The 10,441-nt window shown below is 45.8% G+C and overlaps 1 pseudogene; it reads right to left on the reverse strand.

The window, feature by feature from the left end:
- Nucleotides 1–8,300: 8,300 nt before the first annotated feature.
- On the reverse strand, nt 8,301–9,542 carry LOC106974973 (ATP synthase F(0) complex subunit C2, mitochondrial-like; annotated as a pseudogene).
- Between the last annotated feature and the right edge of the window lie 899 nt (nt 9,543–10,441).

The following is a 10,441-nucleotide window of genomic DNA, read 5'->3' on the forward strand; positions in this document are numbered from 1 at the left end:
GAACCGGAGCGAAGCAGAAAGAGCTGAGAGGCAACGATTTATGTCCCCGCCTCCCCCAACGGTAGGACAAAGATGAGCAGTGACTTAACCTTTTTATTAAAAGCTATGTGAGCATCTGTTGTTCATTTCTCCTGAGGTCAGAACTAGCGAAAAGGCTATAAATGATAACAGGAAAGATTTAGTGACATATAAAATAAATAATGCTGAGGGTTGAGACAGGATTAGGTGTTGGTGGTGCTATTTTGTGGATCATCCTGGCTGGCCTGGAAGGGCATGGATTTGACGAACGTTCACCGTCTCTTCCAGCTTCTGGTGATTTGTTTGATGGTAAAAATCGCCTATTTATTTCTGCCACAAACCACGTGTAGACATGGCTGTATGTGCTTCTGGGTAAAACAAGCGTTTTCTGTTGATAAGAGGAAGCCAAGAGATGCCTCCAGGTGTGTTACTGCTAATCAAAAAATATGCGTATGTGTTTGCGAGGCCAGAAGCATTTGCCAAATACGTTTGTTGTCTTAAGAGCTGTCTTAGAAGTCTGGCCTGATAGGCTGCTGTAGGGCAGGAGGAAATAATTGTAGAAGGTGAGATATTGGTCATACTGAATGGTGGGGAGAGGCTGAGTGGGGTATCAGGGCACTGCTGGAGTGCAACTCATTTGGTGAAACATAACTGGGTATTGCTGAGGTTTCTACCCACAAGCAGTGGCTCCGAGGACAGACCCAGCCTAGTAAAGTCACTTAGAGGACAAAGCCCAGGGAGAAGAGCCAAGGAAGGGTTTGAAAAAGTCAACTCTTCCCTTCCCCTCCACCTCACTTTAACCTAATTTCTCTGGCTTTCTTTCTTCCCAACTTCGACAGTAGAAGGGAAAAATATAATGACGTATACGAGTGATTCTTAAGTCTTAGTGGGCCTGAAGTATGCACGGGATACTGTTAAAATGTCGATTTCCAGACTTACCTCCATAGTTAGATCTGGGGGTGAGTTAAGGACACTTGATTACATTGCCTTTCTGGGGCTTCTATTTTTTTTTTTTAATTTAAAAACCAGTTTATTTATTTTGAGAGAGAGAGAGAGAGAGAAAGTGTGAGTGGGGGAAGGGCAGAGAGAGGGAGAGAGAGAATCCCAAGCAGGTTCTATGCCGTCAACACAGAGCCCGGCGCGGGGCTCCATCCCATGACCATGAGATCATGACGTGAGCCAAAACCAAGAGTAGGATGCTTAACTGACTGAGCCACCCAGGCGTAGGGCCTCTATTTTTAAAGCCCTCTCTCAAACCTTGTTGTTTTCGATTTCCACACCAAACCCTATCAAGTTAATATCTTCTATCATTACTGTTATTATTAATATAAAGATAAAGTGGGTAGCTGCATAGCCACCTCTCAGATGGCCCCCAATGGCCTCCACCTCCTGACATTCACACCCTTGTGCAATCTCTCTCCTTGAGTCTGAATTGGACCCAGTAACTCACTTCTCATGAGCAGAATATGATAAAAGCAGTAGTGTTATCTCTGAGATTAGGTTGTAAAAAGACTGGGGCTTCTGACTTAGGGCACTTGGGTTCTTTGTCTCTTGGATTACCGGCTGTGATGCCGTGAGCATTCTCAGGTGGCCCATGGAGAATCCCTATCATGAGGCACTAACGCACCAAGGCCTGCCGACAGCCGTGGAAGTGAACGTGGAAGTGGATCAACGCAACCTGACAACATTTTCATGAGCTTCGCGAACTTGTTGACCTCTAGCTGCAGGCACCCAGCTGAGCTGTGCCTGGACTCCCGCCCCACAGAAGCTGTGAGATGCTAAAGTTTTTAAGCTTCCAGGCATGGAGATGATTTGTTTCCAACAACACATAATGAATTCAGTGGCAGAAGGCACTGGGAGAACCATGGACCAAAATCAAACTTGGCCACTTCCGCCATTAGTTTGCCTCAGGCTGGAGTTGGTCCTCTTTATCAAAAATAGAGTATTTCTTAATATGGACACTAGGAGATGCGTCTTTGGTTTTTACGTCAGTTCACTTTGCTCCCCCTCTGACTTCCCAGACTCTGTCACAATAATGATGACTGCAACTGCCATTTGTAGCGCTGCCCAGGAGGCTTGTTGTTCCTCAGTGAAGCCCACCTGGCCGGCACCACCTGTGCACTTCCTGCCCACCGAGGGCCAGTGGACGCGGCTTCCAGCACACCGTCAGCCCTGCCAGCAGGTCTTGTGGCCACACACTTCGCGTCACAGGCTGGCTCAATGTCTTGGGTGTGATCTTTGTGAGCTCATCATGAATTTTGAGGTCACAGACCTCAGTCTTCTCGGAAACACTGCTCTGAGACCTGGCGGCAGAGAGGAATGGTGTGCAAGGTGACTGCCCTGTCCAACTCACCAAAGCTCATTACTGGGAAGAAATCAGCATTCCTGCGTAGAGCAAACAATGGCTTCAGGAATGTCTGGTGCCTGGGGGTGCGCCCTGGCCAGGGCTGTGATGGGCAGTCTTCAGGGAGCCTGTGTTCCCTCACAGCATCCTTTACTCCCCGGACACTATCTCCCCTGGTGCCCAGCACCCCATCCAGCTACTCAGGCTTCTAGAACCTCTTCACTCCTTCCCCACAGCTGGCATCCCTTCAGGCTCCAGCCAGGCCAAGCGCCATTTTTGTCCTCCACCAAATTTATCAGTTTCCTGTCACATGAGCTAGATACCTGTTAGTATCTATTAGTTAGATATCTGTTAGTGGCCAACGCATCCCCTAAAGTTGTTAATTCACTTAGTTTAAGGTAAGACCAAGATGATGTCAAGAAACCAGTTTGGGATTTATCACGGTTGTTTATGTCTTTTGTCAATCCATTCAAAAAGACTGACCTCTCTGGTGGCTACCATTTCTTAGATGCATGGACATTTTACCATCAAGAGGAAACACACACTGGAGTGTTCTCGTAGCATTCCTCTCAGAAGGAGTGTCTTTTTAATATCAAAAGAAGGCCTATACACAAAACGGTAAGTTAACACCTCAAATACATAAAGAGCATAAACTCAGAATAAAGGAGAGCTTTCTAAATTGAATACACATCTCTGTGAAAAATCAGTGCGTTACTTCTTCCCTCCCTCTCTGCCTCCCTTCCTCATTCGGGTCTGCCCCTACCTCCCTCTTTCCCTCTGTACCCCCTTCCTTCTCCTTCTCTTACCCTCATTGGTGAGAGCCTTTTCTGATGCCTGATCAGAGGTCGAATTTCATGCTAAAGTAAAGCTAGCTATGTGTCGCACCTCCCAGATAACATCCGTTAAGTCAGTTACAACGTGCCTGTCTTCAAAAGGCCCTTAAGAAATAGATCTAGTGGCAGGAATTTATGATAGTCATTTGGCCTTTCTGGGAATTTCTGGAAAAAATTAGGCATATCTTGTAGTGAATGCAGAGACTCACTAATCAATCCAGCACCCAGGTTTTCAGGGTTTGCCTCCACACCCTTCAGCTGCACATGCAGCTGGCACCAGAATTCCTTGCCTTAAAACCACAACCTGGAAAGGGTGAGTTGGGAGATCAGCCTGGTCTTTGGTTCAAGGCAGCTCTTGAAACGGAGCCAGTTACTCATGTTTTCAAGTACACATCAGCAAGCCCTCTGCCAGTTATTATGACCAAATTCAGGAGGAATGAATTTCACCTGAGGCTCTGATTCAAAATGAAACACTGATATCAGAAATGTCAGGGGATGATTGCGAGGTTATGCTGATGTAAACCTCAAAACAGGAGAAAAGGAGGGAAGGGCACCAGCTTTGCTTCCCAGACAGCTGGGGCCACCGCTTTTCACCTGACAAGTGTTTGTGTGCAGGAAGGTGGCCTCGGAGGTGCTCCGAGAAGTGGTGCTTCTTACATTCACTCCCTTCCAGTGCCCCCTGGGGAAACCTGTTCCCCCGCAGCCCTGCTGTGGCCACCCACACGCGTCTGGGGGCTCCAGGCGCCTTGCGCGGGTGACAGAAAGGGGAGAAGGCGTTCCCAGGGAAGAACATGAACACCAAATAAAAATGAGAGGTTCAACCTTCCCCCTGAGAGACGTGCCATGGCTAAAGGTCATGGAGATGACGCTGGGATACGGTGCCTTTTTCCTGATTTGCTGGTGCCTGATATATAATTAAAAATACTTGCTGGGGAATAGGAAGCAGGTGAAAAGATCAGCCTGGGAGAGGAAGCTCCTTCCTGAGATAATCCTCAACCCTGCCAGCAGGCAAATAGTCATGGCCCATCTCTGGGGCATTTTAAGTCTCTCTGGCAAAGGCCTTTGATATGCACGAGCTTCTGCCTAAGCTGGGAATTTTCCAAAGGCACAGGAGAACTTTCTCTCTGCAGGTTAATCAGCGAATATATAGTTTCTATAATCACAGAATGCAGGTGGGAGCGACTCTCCATCTGTTCATTCGCTGGAAGTCCTGTAATGCTGTAAATTGAAAATGACCACAAATCTCATCATCATTGATATCTGCTTTGGAGGGAATCAGTATTTCAGTCTATAAATAAAGATGCCTGGTGTCTGGGGAAGTCATGCCAAACAAGGGAACACCAGCGGACTGCTGCTCGGCGATCACAAGTTGTTTTTCATTTGCTCAACAATTATTTCTCGGGCAGCGGCACCAGGCAGAAGGGATGGAACCATAAACAAGCCGGAAACGGGCCTGCCTGCCCGTGGCTTCTCTTCAGGGGAGAAGAAAAACTTTATTACACTTGAGGCAGTGGTGGCATAGGTCGTACCTTTTTTTGAAGGCAATTGTCTTTGCTATTGACTCAGGGAAAATAAGTATCTTTGAAAATACTTCCTCCTAAATCCCAGTCTTCAGGAGACATCAAAGGTAACCCAGGGGGTATTGCCAGGTTTATAATCCACTGTGCTGGCATGTAGTCCTTCAAGTGAGTAGCAGAAGGCCTTTTCCTAGTGTCCAGATATCTTTCCCGCCTGCTGATACCGGAATTCCTCTGGAAAAGGTATTTGAATTTAAGGTATTATGATAGGTACTTTTATGGGTCAACTTGGCTGGGTCATGTAGCCCAGATGTTTGGTTAAATATTATTCTGGATATTTCTGTGAAGGTATTTGGGGGATGAGGATTTAAATCAAGATTTAAATCGGTGGTCTTTGGGGTACCTGGATGGCTCAGTCGGTTAAGCCACCAACTGTGTCCTACTAAGTCTGACTTTGGCTCGGGTCATGATCTCGCAGTTCGTGAGTTCAAGCCCCATGTCGGGCTCTGTGCTGACAGCCCAGAACACGGAACCTGCTTTGGAGATTCTGTGTCTCCCTCTCCCTCTGCCCCTCCCCTGCTCATGCTCTCTCTCTCTCTCTCTCTTAAAAGGAAATAAATGTTTTAAAAAAAATTTAAACACAATAAATCAGTGATCTTTGAGTAAAACAGATGACTGTCCACAATGCAGGTGGGCTTTATCTAATCAGTTGAAGTCCATTCTGCCAGCAGACTGCCTTTGGACTTGAACACAGCTCTTCTCTGAGTTTCCAGCCTGCCAGCCCACCCCATTAGATTTTGGACATGCCAGTCCCCACAGTCATGTGAACCAATTCCTTAAAAATTAATCTGTCTGTTCACCTTAATATAGGTGGAATGCTTACAAATAAGGAAATGCCTTTGAAAGAAGCATTGCAAAAAAAAAAGGGGGGGGGAGTGCCTGGGTGGCTCAGTTGGTTAAGTGTCTGACTTCAGCTCAGGTCATGATCCCATGAACCCCACGTCGGGCTCTGTGCTGACAGCTCGGAGCCTGGAGCCTGCTTTGGATTCTGTATCTCCCTCTCCCTCTGCCCCTCCCCCACTCACACTCTGTCTCTCTCAAAAATAAATAAACATTAAAAAAAAAAAAGCACTGCAGTACTACATGTTTACTATTATATCTGTTTATTACACCATTTATACCAAAAATAAGTTTCAGAGCCTCTCCCGAGAGCTGTTTTGATAATAGGGAGAGAACCCCTTAGAGTCCGGAATGGAGGGAACATTTGCCTTTGAGTCAGGAGCAGAGAATGGGCTCAGGACAAGGGACTTGGGGGACTGAAGATCAGGTTTGCTTGCTTGGCTTTATTCCCCTGTTTTGTCTTCAGAGGGAGAATCACATCTGCTTACATCTGTTTACCTTAGACATAGTCTGTGAGTACCTAGAAAATACTTGCTGAGTTAGTTCTAGGGAACTGGGTGAGGGAGAAAGTTGGGAATACAAATGAGTAATTGTTTTATGTTCTCGGTGCTTCACCTCTGCTATTGTATTTAATCTTATCCGTAACGATAGTCTTGTTTTGCTCCTGGACTCTGAGCCAAACTCTCTAGGCTCAAATGCTGACTCAGTGGCTTTTTAATTCTGTGGCTTTGGACAAATGACTGAACCTCTCTGTTAGTGTTTTTACTCTGTAAAATGGGGTACTGACAGGACCTATTTCAATGTTTAGGGAGTAAGTTAATATAGTAAGATGTTAGTAGAGTGTCTGTTACCAGTAAGGGCTGTGTCAGTAGGAGGGGGGAACTGCCTTTCCTAGAAGATAGGTTTCATTTCTGTATTTTCCAGATAAGGCTGCTGAATGTCCAGAATCTCATTGTCGCCACAAGAAAACGGAGCCGTGGTTTGACTGCAGGCTGGTCTGACACTAAAACCTTCCCAACCCCCATATGCCGTCCTAATATGGATAAAACATTTGAACACCAGAGAGATTTTAACTATTTCATTTAGCATCTCATGCATTTATGCTTGATTTTGGACACGTGACTTCTTTTTTTTTAATGTATCTGGAACAGAAGGTTAGACTTACGACCTACAAATACTAGCCGAAGGTCCGGAAGCTATTTTCTTCAACTTTGCTGTTCTACTTATGCAAAAGGTTGTGGTCAACCTAGCTTTCTGTGCAGCCAACATTGAGGTGTGAGATATCACGCAGTAGAACAAATTACAGAAAAGTAGAGCCCAGGTGTATTGTGAGGGTGTAGGTATGGGTGAGGCCCATTTATTGAGTTCTCGCTGTGTGCCAGGCACCGACACTGGGTGCTCTGAAGAAGACAACAAGTTGCAAAACACAGTCCCTGAAATTGAAGAGTTTACAACGTAGCTCAGTGGTTCTCAAAACCAAGCGATTTTGTGTCTCCCGGTGGCGCGTGGGTGGGCAGGGAGGGATATTTGACAACGCCTGGAAGGTTTTTTGGTTTTCCTGACCCAGAAGGGGAGATGTATGTGAGGGGTGAGGGGTTTCTGCTGACACCTAGTGCACAGACATGCTGCTAAAAATGTCCTACAATGCACAGGACAGTGCCCCCATCCCCCCAAGAATCACCCGATCTAAAATGTCAATTGTGGTATGACAGAGAAGCCCTTTGAGAGATGGAACCTACACAAAGGTTGTCATGCACACGGCCATCTAACATGGTGCCCAGTTACGAGCCATGAGGCAGGACAGATCCCTTGTGCTCTGGGAGCCCGGAGGACCACCGGATGGGGGTGGATTGCAGTGGAAGTCCTTCTCAGGCTGGAGGCAGAAATGTTCAGGATGTTTGTGACATCAGAGCAAGTGGAGGAAGCTGGTGTAATACGAGTGGTGAACCTGGAGAGTTGGCATGGAGTTGGCCAGGTTATGGAAGGCAATGAACAGAGGGAGGGTATAATCTTGATGCCATCTGTGGCTGAGAGTCTTTTTAGGAGCTGAGGATGGAGAGCAGTTGGCTGAGATGGACTTTTAGGGAAATAAACTTTGAGGATGGATTGAAGGAGAGAACAGAGGCAGGGACGTGGGCCAGTTCATTCAATCACTGAGCGAACACGGTCCCCAGAGGTTGAGAGCAGAGACTCTGGAGTCGCTCTGCCCGTGTTCTAATCCTGGCTCTCAACTTAAAGGCCCTCTGACTCTCAGCAGGGAGGACCCCCTCTATGGTTCAGATTCTTCACCTGTGAAGTGGCACCTACTTCATAGGGTGGTTGTGAGGAATACAGGAGTTATTGTAGGCATATAGGTGTGGGCTGATGAGGGCTTGGACTATATTGGTAGCAAGGGAAATAAGAAGTAAAAAGCTAAACAATTTGAACAGATTAATGGCAGATTGGATACAAAGGACAGGGCTCAGGAAGAATCCAAGATGTCTGTGGTGGAATCATCCACAGACAAGGAAAAATTAGAGAGGGGAACCGATAGGATAGTTTTTCTTTCTTTCTTTCTTTCTTTCTTTCTTTCTTTCTTTCTTTCTTTCTTTCTTTCTTTCTTTCTTTCTTCCTTCCTTCCTTCCTTCCTTCCTTCCTTCCTTCCTTCCTTCCTTTCTTTCTTTCTTTCTTTCTTTCTCTTTCTTTCTTTCTTATTAATACAGTATTTATTTGTCTTCCTTCTGTCAAACCCTGAGCCAACCACTTTCCTCAGGCTGCCTGGGGAGGTATGGGAAAAAGAACATACAGGACAGGCGAGACATGGGAGAAAGACCCGTGGGACGTCGAGACGGTTCTGTCACCTGGTGAAGAGGATGAGAAAGGCCGCCATCAGGCAAAAGAGCCCCATGGCCTCCAAGAGGGCAAAGGCCAGAATGGCACAGGCGAAGAGCTGTTGCTTCGTTGGCCTAGCCAATGTTGAGGCTCCCAGACACAGTCCCAATTCCAGCCCCAGGGCCAGCCACCCCTACCATGGCAGTCCCAGCCCCACAGTGACCTTGGCTGCTGCGTTGGATGTCCTTTGAAATGACACCGGTTTGGAAGCTGCAGCTAAAAATAAGCGAGGTCAGGGGACATGGGGCTGCCCAGCTGCTGAGGCTCTCATCTGTCAGTGTCTCCGGTTGTTTTAGTGACACTGCAGACCGTGATCTGCTCAACAGCTGAGCGGTGCTCCTGACCAGGAAGGGGGTGGAGATGAGCTTTGCACAGGCATAAATTTTCAGGGGGTGAGGGCCTGTGGCAGAAGATCTGCACCCAGTGCAGAGAAGACAGGTTGGGGCTCGTGAGGAAGACGAAAATTCTGGTTAGGCAAAAGGGAAGTCAGAGGCTGAATCAGAGAAATAAAAAGCCTTTTGCAACTCTCACTAAAAATCAGGTACATGTAAAAAGTTGTCAGTCCGAGAATAGGCACTTAACTAGCTAACCACAGGTCTACCTGATTTTCTGGGGGTTTCCTTTTTTTTAATCTATAACTTCTAGTTTTGATGTGTTTCCAGCATTTGGAAAAATATAGAGAATAATATAACATGCTAGTGATCATTCAAGGAGTAAAGAGACCATTATAGACACTTCTTGGCCTCGACAATATTAAATGGTTTTAGTTTATATTAAAACATGAGGCCGGGGGCGCCTGGGTGGCTCAGTAGGTTAAGCGTCCGACTTCGGCTCAGGTCATGATCTCGCGGTCCGTGAGTTCGAGCCCTGCGTCAGGCTCTGTGCTGACAGCTCAGAGCCTGGAGCCTGTTTCCGATTCTGTGTCTCCCTCTCTCTCTGACCCTCCCCCGTTCATGCTCTGTCTCTCTCTGTCTCAAAAATAAATAAACGTTAAAATAAAAATTAAAAAACAAACAAACATGAGGCCATAGATGGTCATTGCTCACCTTGCTGGACCATCTTACAAAGGTTTGTAGACTAAGTACAGAGTTTGCTCTGGCCTGTGACCAAATTGTTCTCATCTTTGGTATCTAATAAGACCTCCTACTACATAGACACTCAAGGTCTTATCTTCCTTTATTTCAAGGACTTTCATAATCTATTCCTATGTCACCACTCTCATTGTTCACTGCTTCCTATTGTACCTGCTTATTCTGTCCTCAAATACAGCTTTTGTTTTCCCATTAGGACTGAATAAAGACAGGTGGGTGTTCTGGAAAGGTTTATAATTTGATGCTTCTTCAAACTAATTTATTCATGTACCATCCACTCAACAAATATTTACTGAGTGGATATTATATGTCAACAACTGTTCTAGCCTCTTGAGATATAACTGAACAGAAAAGACAAAGATCCCTGTTTACATTCGAGTAGAGGAGACAGACATTAAAAAATAATAATAAAATCAGTCAATCACATAGTATGTTAGAGGGTGAGACATGCCATAAAAAAAAAAAAGAAAGAAAGAAAGAAAAGAAAAGAAAAAAATAAAGTAAGAAATACCCAAGTCAGGGAGTGCAGGTGGCAGCAATAATTAGTCAAGCTACTCTTCATTGGGAGGGTTAAGATTTTGAACAAAGACTTTAAGGATTGGGGACAGTTAAGAAGGTTGGATGTTAATTTCATTTTTTAAATTTTTTGAGAAGCCTCCATACTGTTTTCCACAACAGCTGCACGAATTCACATTCCCACCAACAGGGCACAAGCGGTCCCTTTTCTCAACATCCTCGCCAACACTTGTTATTTCTTGTCTTTTTTGATATTAACCATTCTGACAGGTGTGATATGATATGTCATTGTAGTTTTGATTTGCATTTCCATGGTGATTAGTGATGCTGAGCAACTTTCCATGTGTCTTT

Source organism: Acinonyx jubatus, chromosome B1 (genome assembly GCF_027475565.1).
Source record: "Acinonyx jubatus isolate Ajub_Pintada_27869175 chromosome B1, VMU_Ajub_asm_v1.0, whole genome shotgun sequence".
Taxonomy (NCBI): domain Eukaryota; kingdom Metazoa; phylum Chordata; class Mammalia; order Carnivora; family Felidae; genus Acinonyx; species Acinonyx jubatus.